The sequence below is a fragment of the Thalassophryne amazonica genome, chromosome 6 (genome assembly GCF_902500255.1).
Source record: "Thalassophryne amazonica chromosome 6, fThaAma1.1, whole genome shotgun sequence".
NCBI lineage: Eukaryota > Metazoa > Chordata > Actinopteri > Batrachoidiformes > Batrachoididae > Thalassophryne > Thalassophryne amazonica.
Window position 1 is genome coordinate 76811171 of NC_047108.1, and position 17830 is coordinate 76829000.

Consider the following 17830-nt stretch of genomic DNA (forward strand, 5'->3'; position numbering starts at 1 on the left):
AGTGAAGTCATGGAGAAGTGGAATGGACCTGTGTGGTATGTCAGTCACCTGGTGGCACCAAACCCTCATTCAGTGACAACACCAGTTCGCATCGTCTGGAATAGCAGCCAGAAATACAAAGGTGTGAGCATGAATGATCTTCTCTTGAAGGGACCAGATGTCCTTAACCCCATTAGAGCTGTCCTGCTTAGGTTCAGGGAAGGTGTGCATGCAGCTCTAGGAGATATAAAAAAGATGTACAACTCTGTCTGGCTGGAGGAGCGAGAGATGCATCTACACAGATTCCTGCGGAGAGACAGCCCAGAAGAGGAAATTGGGGAATATGCAATCACCAGAGTCAACATCGGCGGCAAACCTGCGGGTTGCATTGCTCAGTTGGCTATAAGGGAGACAGCAAGCCTGCCCAACTTTGCTCACTTAGTGGATGAACGAAGGGTTGTCGAAGAGGACAGTTATGTGGATGATCTCTTAACCTCCCTGACCTGCACAGACTAGATGACATCACAGCAAGAGTTGAAGAGATTTTAAAAGCCGGAGGTTTCTTTCTCAAACCATGGGTCCGGTCGGGGCAAAGTGGGAGGAAAGGAACTGAAGCAGATGTCCTAAGCCAGGAGCAAGGGAAAACCTTGATCCTTCCAAATCAAATGAGGGAAGGAGATAACAAAGCTCTGGGTATTGGCTACCAAGTGGACGAAGACAAGCTGTACATGCTTACCGCAGTGAACTTCTCTAAAAGAAAGAAGAAGATGCGAGTTGGCAAAGCTCTTCTTGAAGAGGAGGTGAGAACTGAAACACCTAACCCACTGACTAGGAGAGCTCTCTTAAGCCAAGTTGCTGCACTGTACGACCCGATTGGCCTAGTTGCACCAGTCAAGCAGAAGGGAGCAATTCTTGTTAGAAAAGCATTCCAAGAAGGAGGGGGTGGGAAGCTGACCCAAGAAACCTGGGACCAACCTCTTTCAGAAAGCCTCAGAGAAGAAGCCATACAGCTTTTTGAAGAATATGTGCAGCTTGGACAAGTGAAATTCCACAGGAGCCTCACACCATCCAACTGGAAAGGACAACCTTGGGGCATCACATTTTCTGATGGAAGTGACAAAACCTATGGAGCTGTGATGTACTTAAGATGGCAGACTAGTCAAGGCATTGAAGTCCGGTTTGTGGAGGCAAAAGCCAAGCTGACACCCCTGGATCAAAAGGGAGATGCTGTTAAAGCAGAAATCTGTGGTGCAGTCTTTGCAGCCGATGCAGACGATGCATGTGATGACCTCTTCTTTGCAGCTCAAGATGGTGTAACTTTTCCAGACACAACTCTCAGCAGATTGGCAGTATACAAAGATGTGAACTCTGGACTTCTAGTTTGTAGAGGGAGAATCCAGATTTTCAATGAAGAGAAGACTGCCGTACCAGTTTTGCCCTTTGAAGCATGGGTATCCACTTTGCTGGCACAAAAATCCCATGAAGCTAACCATGAAGGGGTAGCAGGAACCCTTCTCCGGATGAGGAAGACAGCTTGTGTAATAAAAGGCTGGAGAATTGCCAAGAAAATAGTTGACAACTGTGTGAGCTGCAGGAAGAACAGAGCGAAGCAGTGTCAACAAGTAATGGCAGACCTACCTCCAGAGCGTACAGGCCCAGCTGCACCTTTTGAATTCACCACTATGGACCTGTTTGGCCTATATGAAGTGAAAGATGAAGTCAAGAAAAGAACTAAACTCAAGGTATGGGGAATCGTCTTCTGTTGCATGGCCTCCCGTGCCATACATACTGACGTGGTGAGTGACCAGTCATCCGAAGGCTTCCTGCTGGCCTATCAAAGGTTCACTTCACTGAGGGGGCACCCCAGGAAACTCTGGTCAGACCCTGGCACTAACTTTGTCGGAGCCAAACCTCCTCTGGAAAAACTGTACAAATTCCTTGACCAACTGGACAAGTCTCAAGTTGAAGAGCTAGCAGCCAAACATGGAACAGAATGGTCTTGGAATATCCACCCTGCAGACTCTCACCATAGAAATGGTGCAGCAGAGGCGGCTGTCAGAATAGTGAAGCGAGCCTTGAGCAACCTTGGTGGAGATGGCGTCTTCACCTGGGGTGAATTCCAAACCTTTCTCTTCATGGCAGCCAACCTTACTAATGAAAGACTGATTGATGCGAGAACTCAAAGCAGGGAAGACTGTGTAGAGTACATCACCCCGAATTCTCTGCTTCTAGGGTAGTGCAAACCCAAAGGGAGACCCTGGAGATTTCCAGTTCGAGGGCTATCCATACAAAAGACTTAAAAGTATTCAAGCAGAGGTCAGCAAATTCTGGAAGAAGTGGAGCCAGTTGGCTGGACCAAATCTGTTTGTACGGAACAAATGGCACACCAAAGAGCAAAATGCTGCTGTTGGAGATGTGGTCTGGTTGGCTGACCAAAATGCCCTTAGAGGACAGTACAGGCTGGCCAGAGTAGTCAGCGTCAACATTGACAACAAAGGCATCATAAGAGACGTGCTTGTGAAGATCTTTCCCAGCTATCCTGTTCCCATCAGAAAGGCAGCAGGCAAGGAGCCAGCCACAAGATCCAAGAGGCTCAAAAACAAAATCCCGGCCACAATCCTTCATAGAGATGTCAGACGTCTTGTCATTCTAATTCCCATTGAAGAACAGAAGAGTGAAGGACTGATGTGACCTCATTGGGTTTGGAAAAACCATGAGCTCAAGTGGGAGGTGTTGAGTTAAAAGTAAAGAATTGGAGGTGTAGTGACAATCCTGTGCGATCACCACCACTGGAAACTACACTCCCCAGAATGCACCAGCAAAATGGCCGCTAATTGCTGATGAGAGCACCTGATAAAAAAAATGGTGGCTCTCAGTCTTCACGCACCAAACAAACTGAAAGGAAGAGCAAGCTCTACTCAGGAGTTTACTCCAAAGACACCAATGGTCGGTAAATATTTCTTTATTTTTTGGGTGCAGTGGTTAATTTGAAATGCTTATGTTTGAACTTGCAATGCTTCTTTGTTTCTTTGCAATATCAGTTTCAGTTTGGTCATTTAAATTCATACCGTGTTTAACAAGTTAAACAGTTAAGCATAAGTTAAAAGTCTGAATTGTGGAGAGTTCAAAATGATAAGTTTGTTAGTTGAAAACTTAAAATGCAAAAATGTGTAAAAGGCTTGGAGGAGTAGAACTGGTATTTGACCTGTCTTTGTTGCGTTTGATGTCTTTAATTTGTTTGTAGTAAAATATAGTTCACTAACTTGTTGATTCAGTTAATTCATTAAATTAACAGAGTAATTCATTTAAAGGCTTATTGAATTTGATGGATGAAATGCATTTCATTTAAGATTAATTTATTTGAAATTAGGTAATTAGTTTAATTCACTAACATTAGCTTATGTTCATTATTGAGACGTTAATGTATTTGTTTAATTGTTTTGTACTATTTGAACATATATTGTAGGATGATTAGTTGATTTTCATTGTTAACCTTTGTTGTTTTTCTGTGCTTTGAAGGTTATCAACCTGATGTTTGCCAACTGATCAACATGAAGCCAACAAATCTTTAAGTTGGAAATAAAAGTTGATCAAAATTTGGAAACGAGTTGTCCCTGTGTGTCCTTTTGGAGTGGAACAAGAGTAGGACTATATATATATATATATATATATATATATATATATATATATATATATGAGGTCTATTAGAAAAGTATCCGACCTTATTATTTTTTCAAAAACCATATGGATTTGAATCACGTGTGATTGCGTCAGACAAGCTTGAACCCTCGTGCGCATGCGTGAGTTTTTCCACGCCTGTCGGTTGTGTCATTCGCCTGTGAGCAGGCTTTGAGTGAGGAGTGGTCCACCCCCTCGGCGGATTTTCATTGTCAGGAAATGGCGGAATGATTTGGGCTTTTTTCCCATCAGAGGTTTTTCAGAAACTGTTAGAGACTGGCAGCTGGAAACCATTCAAAAAATGTATCTGGCTTTCGGTGAAAATGGTGAAAATTGTACGGGCTTCACAGAGAATAAGGACTGTTACTACAGCTTTAAGGATGCTTGGCGCGCCGCGCTCCGTGCCGCCATTGAGAGCCACAAACCACCGGATCATTTCTAAACGGATGGCTCTGTGGATCCGAGGACCGTCGTGTGCACTTTCTCTGGCTATCACAAGAGCTGGACATCAACCATTTTCCGGCAGATTTCACTTTTAACAGAGATTTTGTCATGGAATGCCGAGCGGAGGCTTTGCGCGTCACGGCCAATTTGCTGATGGAGCGAGACAAAGGAACACCTCCATTTTGGTCTCACAGGACGGCTTTGAGATGGCGTTCAGACAGCTGTCGTTGGTTTTTCCATCGAGTGATTATCCGAGAAATTGTGGATGTGCCTGGACATGCCAGAACATGTCCCGTGAGGCTTCATCACGGTTGTTGCTGTGTGCCATGCGGCACCGCCGCAACGCACGAAGCCTCCGCTCCTCTTTCCATGACAAAACTCCTGTAACAGTGGAATGTGCCGTTCATTTCCAAACTGGACGCTGTGTTTTATCCGGGATGTCGTCTGACTAGCACAGGAATTGTGAAAAGACGTGGACATCAGCACTTTTTCGGCACATTGAGACAGACATGCGGAGGAATTCCACATGTCGCGACGGTGCCGTGATGAAGCCTTCACCATCATGGACTCCCAAAATTTCGTGTATATTTGTATTGTCAAGTGTGCCAGTAGCTTGGCCCAAGCAGAGGGTCCCACTTGAGTCTGGTCTACTTAAGGTGTCTTCCTCAAATCGTCAGAGGGAGTTTTTTCTTATCACTAGCACCTGTGTGCTTGTTCTGGGGTTGGTAAGGTTAGAACTTACTTGTGTGAAGCACGCTTGAGGCAGCTTGTTGTGATTTGTCACTATATAATGAAAGAAATGAATTGAGAATCGTGAGAGTGTCAGCCTTGACTTTTTTGACCATACACATGGTCCAACACATAGGTGTCTGAGTGTTGAGGAACCCAGTGGTTGGAGAAGGCCAAAGGGACATCCACACTTTTATTGCTGTGGCAGATATCTGCCTGGGTGGTTGCATCCAGGACCTAAGGTGGTTTGGTGGTGTCATGGATGCAGTGAAGCACCAGAGTAGGCTTCCAGACTTGAATTAACGTTGTCATCATTAATATAAATGCTCAGATTGGTCTTAATGCAGTGAATACGGTTGTGCGTTTGTTGCCTTGAAGGCTGCACTTGTATTCTCATGTTAGTGCCTCCTGTTCCCCCCCCCCCCCACACACACACACACACCTTCTCCCACCTTCCACACCACTCAGCCTCAAGGCTGAACAGCAGTGAGCAGAGAGGGGACAAGGCTGCTAGATAGTTCCATTTAGACGAAACCCCGCTGATAATAGAGGGTCTTCAGTCTCTGTCACAATCTGCCTCTGGTTTTGAATGCTTCCTTCCATCCAGCCTCACAGCTTCCACACACAGCAGACAGATTTCATTGAAAGGACTGAAATAAGTTAATGACTCCATATATGTGTGCAAATTAGTTTCATTTTTGACACCAAAAACAATCTATTCATGGAAAGTCTTAGAAGTGAAAACCTTCAAATGCTTACCATAATTATTTCTTTCTTCCAACTTCAGTAATTATTTCAAGTTTGAGAAGTTGCCTTTGATGGGGTGGGGGGTGGTATTGAGCAAGTATTCTGCATTTCATTAAGGAACAACTAAAAGAAATGTAAATGGAAAATTTTAATGTAAATTTTTTAAATCTTATAATTATAAATATTATCTTGCTTGTTGTTGTAGCTAAAGATTATTTCATTTGTATTTGACATAATGAATTATGAAGATCATTATAAATTTGATCATAATTCTACATATTAATGCCAGGATTCAACTTGATAGGTAGAAACCCCGCCTTCATCCTCACTGATACAGTGACGATAAAGGTGGGGTTTTTTATAGCATATTCTTCATCATTACAACTACCTGGGTCTGAACCTTGTATATGTTCAATGTCAAATTAGAAGTTTTCATATTATAGGGCTGCATATGACTTCATATTCATCTGTAACAGTAACAATGGGACTGTTTAGCAACTATAAGTGATCAAAATTGTTGGATTTGACTTTTTAGCCACTATAAGCAATCAAAATTTGTATGATTTTGTTTGACTTTAAAGTTTATGCAAGGTGAAACTGATGGTAAGTTTGAAAGCCAATATATGATTTACTATTCATGTTGTATAGTAACATATAGGTTCATCGGCTCTGATTCAGGACCTGGAAGTATTTGGAAAATGTTTTCCTATGTGTTTGCAGTAGGCCTCTCATCTTGCTCTCTCTCCTCTGCCCCCCTTTCCCCTCCCTATCACTCTCACTGTCTGTTCTCTTCAACCCTTTTTGGAAACAGGTAGCCTTAAACTGTTAAAATAAACCGTAAACCTCGCGTATTATCAGCATCTGCTGACACAGAAGCATCTCTGGATTATGAAACACTTTTCTGGAGGATTTTTTTTTTTTTCCTGTAAGTCAGAGTGGAGTGCATCTCTGTCGGCTCTAATCTCTGCTTCCAGCTTTTCTGTGGCTTCAACAGAGTGCTGAAAGCAGTTGACCGCTGTTGTCTTTGCTGTTTGCTTTAGATACAAAGGGAATGAGAAATATATTTCTTATTTTTTTAATTATTTGGTTGGAAATTGCAAAATAAACCAAAAGTACGACTATGGTAAGCTTGAAATGCAGTCGAATTGGTACATTTTTTCAACAACTTTCCAGTTCATTTTTGGAAAATCCTTGGTGGGTTGGACAACCAATTTGAACACGAGAGCGGGGCTATGGTGGGCGGTGCCGCCTGGAACCGCCCCACCATAGCTGAACTATGCACACTTTGTGTAATCTATTGTTTGATCACATCAAATCAAAATGATTTCTTGGCTACATCCTACCATTTTTCCTTTTAAGTACACCCTTTGTTGTTTCCTCTGTGCCATTAAACTGTGACTGGCAAAGCAACATTTGATTTATGTGCAGTTTCTCCAGTCACAGCCACTGATGTTTGTAACTCTTTCAGTGTTGGCAGTGGTGTCTTGGTGGCTTCCCTCATAAGTCTACTTCCTTGCATGTATGCCCTATATTTGAGGACAGCCAACACCATACAGACTGGTCATAGAGTACCAAATTGCTTATATTCATTAACCATGGTTTATTCTATACTCTGCGATTCAGTTTGGAAATGTTCTTGTATTCATCCCCTAAACCTGATTACTAACTGGCTTTAAAAGTGATGATACAGATGTTTTATCAAGTGGGACATACAGCACTATAGTTTGAAATTTTTATTTTGCCATAGTTTGGGATTTTTTTTTGTTCTTGTTTTGTTTAAAGAATGTACTTGTAATGTATTTATTACTTTATGCGGTTGCTTGTAAGTTTTTGATGTTATAAAAGCCAACATCTCAAAGAGGGTGAACACTTTTCAAGGCACTTATATACAGAGAACAGTGAATTAATAACCATTTTGACGTCGGAGGGAAGCCATTAAGCTGCCCATGATGACACTGAAGATCTAAGATTCATTGGCTGTGACTGGAGGACACAATATAGACGTTTGCCTGTTTGTTGAACTATTCATGGCATTAAACAAGGGATTATTGTGTCTTGGACTGGTCACAATAAAAAGCCATCCAAAAATATGCTTGAAAAGAGACTTTATTCAGTGAAGAAGGCAAATTGGGTGGTCGTGGGCTGGCATATTACATGTGTGTGTGCAATTGTGAGACAGGTTGAAAACATGTTGTGGGTGACTTGTTGTGAAATAAACATCCAGTTCATGTGCAACAGCTCTGGAAGACATTCCTGTAGTCAGTATACCAGTTTCAAAACTTGTGCCATGTGTGGCATTGTGTTGCATGACAAAGTGACATTGTTAACAGTCCGAGGCACATCTTGGACAATAATCAGTCAGCATCTTGATGTTCCACACCTGCAGGTGGGTGCATTAACTGCTCACTTACCTCGACCAAGATAATCACTTTCACATGAATTGCCTTTTGTTTACACAGAACTATAAGATTTTTACTGATTACTTGAGACATGGTGAAACAAACAAGCATTGCATGTATATTTCTGATAATTTATTTTTTTTTAGAATTTTGTTCATTTTTGAGAATAACAAAGTGATCAACATCCGATTATTACGTGAGTGAGAGAATGAATGACAATTTTAAGTATTTCTACTTATTTCTTCCTTTCTCCAGTTGTTTTCTTCTTTTGTTTGTTAGCAGGATCACACAAAAGTGAATTAACCAATTTTAGTGACATGTGATGGAGGGGCGGGCCATGTGTCAATAAATAAATTAAAGAAGGTTAAATTTTGATGCTAAAACAGGAATTTAGTTATTAAACTATTGCTAACATCGTGAGTTTGGCTTTCTGGATGTTTTATTTTTTATTACTTTCAGCTGCCCCCCGTTCCTCAGGGTCCCACAGTGCATTGGGATTTGGTACAGGTTTTATGCCGGAAGGCAATCCTGATACAACTCAGCTGTACATGGAAAAATGTGTGTAGCTCCTGGCCTTCCTAAGCAGTCTCCCAACCAATTATTAATGAAGAATTACTATGTTTAATGTGTGAGATCTGAGGGGATCAGGTGTGCACAGATCAGCCTGGCTGCACCTTTGGATGTTTTGTTAAATTTACCAAAATTAATAGTGATATTCATGAGAGAACCTTTCCTCATATATGCCATCATGCGATGCATGAAGAGGTTGATTTGTCATTAAACTATTGCATAAAGGAAAGAAGAGTGATTGATGTAAACATATGATTGTTGACAGTCCATGTCAGTGCAGAATGACGAAGGGCCATGAAGAAGAATGTTCTCGAGTGGAGCATCTAGTGGACAATCTGATGTCAGATTTTCCAACCTCGTCTCATGAGAGCTGCAAAATTGTTTTAACATTTCACCTGCTGATTACAGGAACAGCTACTCCATGGAAACATCCATTAGCATAGAAAGCTTTTATATTTTTGGCCACACTTTAAAAACCAGACCTTTTTTTTCCCCTTTTTTTTTTCTTTTTGCCTTTGTGACCACCACGATATACAACAACTAATGTTCCAAATTGTGAAAATGTGCTGAAACCAAAAATAATAATTTGAAGTGTGTGTGTGTGTGTGCCCGCATGCGTGCGAGTGTGTGTGTGTGTGTGGCTCTCAGACAATGAAGCGCATGTATCCTTGCAAAGAATTACAGTTGTACTTGCAGTTTAAGTGTGCTGAGTGTCTGGATCTTTACACACGAGAAACAAATAAGTGGAAATAAGCACTCAGTACATAATGCATTTCCAAATGTGTGCATAATTCCATGCAAACATACTACATGTGTGACTGTTGGTCTTCTGTGTGCATATGGGTCTGCATACACATGTAGAGATCATGTTTGGAATCTGGAAAGTCTGTTCCCTATGATTAGTAGACCAAGCATAGGATTAATGGAATCAGTCAGTCAGTGAATTTTTGTCACAATTTCCAGATTATAAATTGCAGCAAAAAAATACAGAAAATACATAAAAAAAATCTTTCTTTCTGTATTATCAGGTATTTAAATTGTGATTTTTGTGCATTATTGTTCTTTTATTTTTGGCATCAATTGTTTATTGTTAGTTTATTGTGTTTAGTGGTTGATTCACAGGGAAGCCACATAGAAATAGTTATTAATAACAAATGGGTGATTTACTTTTTTTGGTATAAATCACACTGGAGTAAAAATCCCATGACCTTCCAAAGTAGTAAAAAAAACAAAAAAAAACAAAAAATAACAAAAAAAAAAAAAAAAATTGCAACATTCTCCACAAAATATGGCATGTAAAAATTACTGCATATTCAGCTCAGGAATTTTGTATTTTGATTTTGGATTCTGATTGAAACAAGTGAGGACCAAGTGAACCTCCAATTCTGGGCCATTTTGGCATCTTATAACATTATAATTTCAAATTATCTTTTCCATTTAAGTTGAAATAGTTCTGTCCAGGGTGTACCCCACCTCATGCCCTATGGCTGCTGAGATCCACACCAGCTCCCACCATGACCCTTGATTTGAGTAAACGGGTATAGAAAATGATTGAATTTTAGTTGAAATAAGAATGTTGCCACAGGGGGCATGACTACACTTTTTTCAGGCAAATGTAAAGTAGGCCTTTCATTCACATTGATGCTGTGTTGCTACCCGCAGTGTCCTGGTGGCCAGTCATTGTGATACAAATGCACACTGAACCAGAATTGTACCGAACATAAGTTATTTTGTGACATGTGCACAGCACCTTTGATTGAAACGTGCATCTTGGTGAGATGAGACCACACCACAGCATGAGCATGTTCAAAACCTGTGCGATGGGACTGGTGCTGTGTTTCACATACTGTATTAAATTAAAAAACAAGTTAGTTAATACAAACATTGTATTAAAAAAAAAAGTATTTCGCCTGAAATGTTACTGTGTGCACAAGACATGATCCCTTACATAGCCACATTCATTCATAGCCATGATATCAGTAAATAATTGTGGCAAAAGGCAAGGTGTTCACATGAAGACAATCTATTATGCCCTCAGTAAATGTATTGCCGTGTTTGTTGTTATCCACAAAAACAATGCTTACACTTAATATTTCTGTATCAGGTCTGCTTGGCTATTTGGCTCATTGCAGGCACTTATCGTGTACATGAACTAATCACCCATTACCATTATATTTTGTAACACAATTGTTGCATATTTATTTCTCTCTCATAGTGGAGCTCTGCATTGGCCACAGATGGGGATGTAAATCATGTTCATCGTTCACTCTGTGGATACAGGTGCACACAGTAATGCGTGTGCTGCACTCTGCCTTTGATCTGAAATATACTTCTGCGCTGTGTTGATCAGGCATGATTGTTGCTCGTTTAAAAAGTAAAATCGGAGTTCCAGGTACTTCGGTATTGTTCCACCATCATATACGTGCACATTAGGTTATTTCTCCTTGTAGGTCTTGAGTTCCATCAGAAAAGGGAATCGAGCATAAAGTTTATGCCAAAAGTGTGCATCCACAATGAAGCTCCTGTGGTGAAAAAGTGTCACTTTTCCCCTTTGAGTAAAATAAAAATAATTCTCATTTTTGTCTTGATGAAAACTTGGATTTATTTTTGTCATCTAATTATAATAAAATAATCTACAATCCTTTATCATTGTTTTCTTACAGTAATTATCCTTTTTGCTTTTGCTTCATGATTTCAAGGATTTGAGTTCCCAGGACTCCATACTTGAAACAGAAATGAAAGAAGCAGATTAAATCAAGTCTCAGAAGTTAAGCAGATCAGGTACTGATTAGTTAGTACTTTGATGCAGACCACTTGGGAAGACCTGGGGCTGTGTATTTATCCATGTAAAATCTCAGTTGCATCAGGAACAGCATCCGGCAACAATTCTTGGGTCAAATCCCAGTGCAGACCTGTACTGGATCCACTGTGGCAACCCTGTTCAACTAGAAGCAGCCAAGAGACAAACATCAACAACACTGGAATTATATATAGGTTTTTTTTTTTCAGAATGTTGTTGCTTTTTACTTTTAGCTCTTTCCTAGACTTTACCTTGCCTTTAGTAAATTCCCTGTTAGCGTACTGGTATATACGAGGTCTGTTAGAAAAGTATCCGACCTTTTTATTTTTTTCAAAAACCTGATGGATTTGAATCACGTGTGCTTGCATGAGCCAACCTTGAACCTTTGTGCGCATGCGTGATTTTTTTTCACGCCTGTCGGTTGCGTCATTTGCTTGTAAGCAGCCTTTGTGTGAGGATGGGTGGAGTCTCTTGTCGTTTTTTCTTTGCAAGGAAATGGCGGAACGACTGGAGCAGCATGACTGCATCAATTTTGCCAGAAACTGGGCGACAGTCAGGTGGAAACCATTCGGATTATTCAGGCGGTTTTCGGTGACGATGCTATGGACATCACACAGATTAAGGAGTGGTACAACCAGTTTAAAGACGTCCGCACAATGGTGGAGAGCGCACCGCGCTCCGGGCAGCCATCAACACGCTGAAATGACCAGATCATTCCAAAGTGAACGCTGTGATGATGTGGGACCGTCGTTTGACTATACAAGTATGAACCATCTGTTCCTCTGTCGATGCAGAATCAAACACGGATAGAGCAAAAACAGGACGAAACGAAGTGCTGGTAAGTGATGAACATCATCAACAAACGAGCAGTGAGGGAGTGAACAGACGCAGTTTAAATAAGGAAGGCGGTGACAGGAAAACAAGGTGCACGTGAGGATGAAGGATCTGGAAAGGGGGTGTGGCTGACAGATGAGGAACAGGTGCAAGAGAGTGAGGGAGGAAAACGCAATGCAGATGAATCAAAAGAACTAAGTGACTGGAAAATTAACGGTGGGAAATGAGACGTGCTTAAGGCAGACAAAAATAAACGTGAGGAAAAGACTAGAAGATAATGTGACTAATCAAAGTGGAAAAACAGGAGATCAATAATAATAAACAAAACTGGAACAGAACTGACACTGAATAAAGTATAGAAATAAATACAATGACAATACAAAATAACTAAAACAGAGAATACAATAAATCACAAACACAACCTACTCAGATATGAAACAAAGATGAACAACAAGCAAAACCTGAGACTAAAGCATAATGTAAAGAATGTGAAAAGCTAAACCAATTTATATGACTAATAAAATAAGATACCCAAGAATGAAACTAGTGACAGAAAGAAAAGCAATAAATGACTAAACCGAAAATGCAATACATGAAAGAACCAAGAATACAATAAAGATGCAAGTGTGCCCCCCCCCCTCCCCACATGCCACATCTGTTGGGGGGGCGGGGGCACGACACATGCACTCACTTGCAACATGCACCAATGCCACATGTTGAGGTGGGAGCTGACATTCTGACACGCCACATGTGTGTTGCTCGGAAACGCCACAGTCGTGGGAGCACTTAGACAAATTTCACAGCCAGCTCGAAAGTGGTTGCCTGCTCACTATTTTCAAGCTGAATGTGCGAATGGCCACACATTTCCTAAGTGCTCTGCGAGTGGTATTGGATGTTCATGTGTGTCACCTGGAATTTGGCCCACACCTGCCGTGAGAGGTAGAGGTATCCAATGTGCTCTCACAGGGCACACGCTGTCTTTCGGCTACTGGTGTGCGCAAATAGTTGTAGCGACAGGTGTACGAGGCTGATTTTTCATGAATGGCTTGGAATTCCTCTTTCGTGCACTAGTCGGCTTCAATCGTGTTATGTGTGAAGGGGCCCTAAAATTTGTTTTCACTCGGGGTCACCACAGTAGATCCAAGGTGGGTCTGCATGTTGATTTGACACAAGTTTTATGACGGATGCCCTCCCTGACACAACTCCACATTATATGGAGAAATGTGGCAGTGTATAATAGTAGTGTATAATAAATGTCCAAAATGAAAATGTGTAATTTCACATACTGAGTGAACATGCTGTAACTCACTGTATTTTACAGAGTGATACAGATAAAATGACACTAAAGATGACTTACATCATATCAAGCTTCACCCATTCCTTCATTCATACTCTGTTTTTTTTTTTTTTTTTTTTTTTTTTGTGGAGCTGCCAGCTATTCATATCCATCACCAATGTTCAAATCCATAGTCTATAAACTAATGCAGAGAAATGTGTGATTATATTGAAATAGGAAGACTAATGTACAATCACTTTTGTCAAACACAACTGACAAAAATAAAGGCAGATCTTTTGTTCCATGCAGCCCATGTCTGGAGCAAATGTTCACATTACCCACATTTGGGCTGTGTGCACATTTCACAAGAACATTTTTCACAGGTCAGTTTTGTCAAACGGGACAGCACGGTGGATTAGTGGTTAGCACTGTTGCCTCACAGCGAGAAGGTCAAGGGTTCAATTACCGCCTGTGGCCTTTCTGTGTGGAGTTTGCATGTTCTCCCCATGTTTGCGTGGGTTTCCTCCAGGTGCTCCGGTTTCCTCCCACATCCAAAGACATGCAGGTTAGGTGGATTGGAATCTTTAAACTGCCCATAGGTATGCGAGTGGTTGTGAATGTGTTTGTTTGTCTGTTTGTGGCCCTGCGACAAGCTGGCGTCCTGTCCTGGGTGTACCCCGCCTCGCGCTCTATGACTGCTGGGTTAGGCTCCAGCCCCCGCGACCCTTGAGTGGACTAAGCGGATGAGTGTGAGTGTGAGAGTGAGTTTTGTCAAACGTCAATAACTGGCACCATCAAAAATTCATTTTAGCAAAGATCAAGGTCAAGGAATTTGATTTTCATCTCAATTTGGTCCAAATGTAACAGACACGTAGGTGGATACCAGATTTGCCCTTACAAAGTCAGTCAGTAGTCAATCATTTGGGTGAAGTTCAAGGTCATTGGAGTCAAATGTCAGATTGCCATAGGGCTTACTGTCTTTGTGTCCGGGGGTAGCATTGTGCAAATCAGCAGGTCTATGCATGTTTGGGTATGCCACTGTAGGTTTGTGTCTCCGGGCATTGGATCTTGAATGTTGATCTAAGGCATTTGTTTTGCTTTCCTTTTTTTGTTTAAACATGCAATTGTGTAATGCATTTACAAATTATAATGATACTGTAAAGGAATTGATTGGCAAGCCTGTTTTTAAGCTAGTTGCTGTTGTATACTGTACACATACACAGGTGTAGAATCTATACTTAGCTGCGCTCTTCATGCAAAATATTTTGGCTACGTTGTTTTCCTGTCACTTTGGCAGTGCCATTCCGATAGCTGAGGATGGATGAATAGTGGGTGATTATGGTCTTCGTAGTGATGGCTTAAAAATAACAGTCTGGTAACTATACTTACTCACAGCGAGGCTCATTATCACTGACAATAGACCAACACTATCCATGCTGGAAAATGAGAGCAAAGAATTAGCTGTGTGCGGTGTGTCTTTGGCAGCTAAAGCAGTCATAATCAATACTGAACTTGGAATGAATATTCTTCAAAAAGGAAATGCCATTATGCATATTATATATTGCAATCTTTAGGCTTAAAATTCAATTTAAAAATTCAATCGCTCACTATTATTAGCCTTCAGGACACAGCTGTTCACTGGTAGAGTCACAAATTACTTCCCATGCAACCACCTGCAAGCACTGTAGAAATATGTGCACAGCATTTGTGTGTGCACTCATGCTTTAGTTTCTGTTTTTTTAAGGGAGCGCATACTTATGCATATGGATTAGTTTATTTTGTGTTTAATTTCAGATAGTAGGTTAATGTGCTGTGAGTCAGCCAGCTAAGAGGCAAACACAGTCTGGGCAAGTCGATAAGGCTGACGTCTTTAACTTCAGCTCAGTGCAGTGGCAGTGCCAACATAAAAATATGGCTTTAGTCTTCCAAAAAACTGTACCCAAACTTAAACTGGGTCATAACAAGTAACATTTAATCACATACTCATAAAATACACATTCCTCTGGCTATATTACCAAAAAAGATGTTTGTCTTATTAGACTTGTTGACAGCAATTGTAATTAGGGAGTGAAATTCATCCTGTCTTCTCGATAAAAGATTTTTCTGTGTTGTTAAAGATCACAAGTGGTCTTAGATGGGGATTGCCACCAGTGGTGGGCACAGCTAACAAAAAAGTTAGCTTCGATGACCATTAATCCGATAACTGAAAAGTTATCTTTGATGACGCTAAACTGATAAACTGCTAAAAAAAAATTATCGCTATTACAGATAACTGATAACGTTTATTTGGACGTGGCCACATCAGATTACACCAGTGGTCTCCAAACTATTCCAGAAAGGGCCGAGAGGGTGCAGGTTTTCTTTGTAGCCACTGACTCCAGCAGGTGATTTCACTGATGAACTCATCCCACCTGCTCCAAGTGATGTTAATCAGTGAAATCACCTGCTGAAGTCAGTGGCTGCAAAGAAAACCTGCACCCTCTCGGCCCTTTCTGGAATAGTTTAGAGACCACTGGATTACACTATCTGTTTCTGATAAACCAGTTTCACTTTAAGTGCCACAGGGGCTGCTGGGTAAATTCAAGGATCACAAACACAAAAAGAATGTATGAAAAATGAATGAATAAAAAATAAAACCCGAAACACTGTCATCATCTTTCAAAAGGAGTAAAACACAGTATTAGAAGTCACAGTTTATCTCGGTATTATATACACCGTCATTTATGAACTAAAAGCTGCTGCTTTTTTTCACACACTTTGAACCCTGCAGCTTAAACAACCGAAATACGTCCATTGATGCATTGATTGGAAGAGTAAAAGACACATAGTAAATATAAATTCTTCCCTGTTAGTTTCAGTGGGATTCATTAAATTCTGAAGAAAATATTCCATATAAAGCATCCTGATTATCCAAAATGGTGTGTAAATGGTGAAGAAAAGTCCCTGCAGCTGTGCCGTGAGATCTCCTCTCTCCCACTGAGTCTTTGTGATTAAATTATCCCATACCACAAGAAATAAAATAATGTTAGAATTAGTCAGTGTTGTTTGTGTTGAGCGAACAGTAACAGTGTAACGTCTCAAGTGAACCTGAACTACAGTATCCACAATGCTTGCTGCGTCCACCGGCCAATCATGTCTTGCGCTTAGTGATGTCATCAACAAGCAACAGCCAGTCTGCCATAAACCACTAAACTACACATGACAGGGATTAAAATGTTTGATTTTTAAGGTTTACAAACATTTTTGGCTGTTAAACTTTGTTCACTTTACCAGCAAAAAAAAAAAAATGTTAGCAGACTGAAAGTTATCGGAACTAAATTTATCAGAAGATAATTGGTCCGATGATGGTTTGAAAACTTATCTGAAAAGCTAATCCGCTAACAAAAACATTAGCTTTGATAATTATCAGTTATTGAATTAGCTGAACAGTACCCACCACTGATTGCCACATAGCCAAAATGTAGTGGTACACCTCATCTGAGTTTCCCCCAAGTAACCATTGATTTGAGACAGTTATTCCAGTGGTGCCCAAGGATCCTTCAAAGGGATGTAGTACCATAGTCATCCAGTCATCAGCTAAGGTTACTGGTTAGTTTGCATCTGCAGTTGCAGGGACTAAAGTTCTCGCTAACATGGATTACCATCAATTGGACTGCTAAAAGGCAGGTTTCACGCTGATGGTGTTCTGATTAAAAAAAAAATCAAAGCTGGACACAAGATATAAAATTTACTGCATTCAGAATGTTCAAAAATTCATTTTTAGAATAAATTCTGTTTTGTTTTTGTTGTTTGTTTTTTTTCTCCTGGTAGAGAGTTCCTGTGCCTGTTCCTCTGTGTGTTTGATACTCATAGTGCAGTGACAACCAACACAGCATGGCAAAGAACAGAGTTTTACAAACATATTTTAAAACTTTTCTTTTCTTTCAAAGTCTGCTCCAAGTGTCTGTGGTTGCTGTGGTTAAACTAAAAACGCAGCTGCAGACTCGCAACACATTAACAACAAACAGCGCTTTTTCCCCAAAATATGCCTAAAATCTCTTTGAGGATGACATAGCGTAAATTACACTCATAAAACCTTCTTACCTCTCAATCAGGTCATGCTTTCCACATAAATACACAAATTCTTGATTGTTTCTGCTCAGAGACTGCAAACCAGGGGAGAATCCAGGCAAAAAGAAGGTGTTGTCCCCCACAACACCTTTGATTGAAGGCCCATTTTGAAGATATTTTCATGCTACTACTACTTATAATATAATAATAATAATAATTTTAACAACTGAAATATTTAAATTAATATTACTCTGGGCCTAAGTTTTACTTTTGTTCTGGACAAAATTTAATAGAAGTTGAAGCCATGCTCATCAATCAAAGCAT

At 40.5% G+C, this 17830-nt stretch overlaps 1 protein-coding gene and 1 long non-coding RNA gene across 2 annotated transcripts in view; both read left to right on the forward strand.

The window, feature by feature from the left end:
- cacna2d3a (calcium channel, voltage-dependent, alpha 2/delta subunit 3a) overlaps positions 1 to 17830 on the forward strand; it is a 629699-nt gene that overhangs the window by 375118 nt on the left and 236751 nt on the right. The gene's annotated exons all lie outside the window — the stretch shown is intronic.
- Positions 1223 to 17566, forward strand: LOC117512466. Its single transcript, XR_004561298.1, has 4 exons — positions 1223 to 1232; positions 10837 to 10844; positions 12373 to 12378; positions 17464 to 17566. It is a non-coding gene; the product is annotated as an uncharacterized LOC117512466 (long non-coding RNA).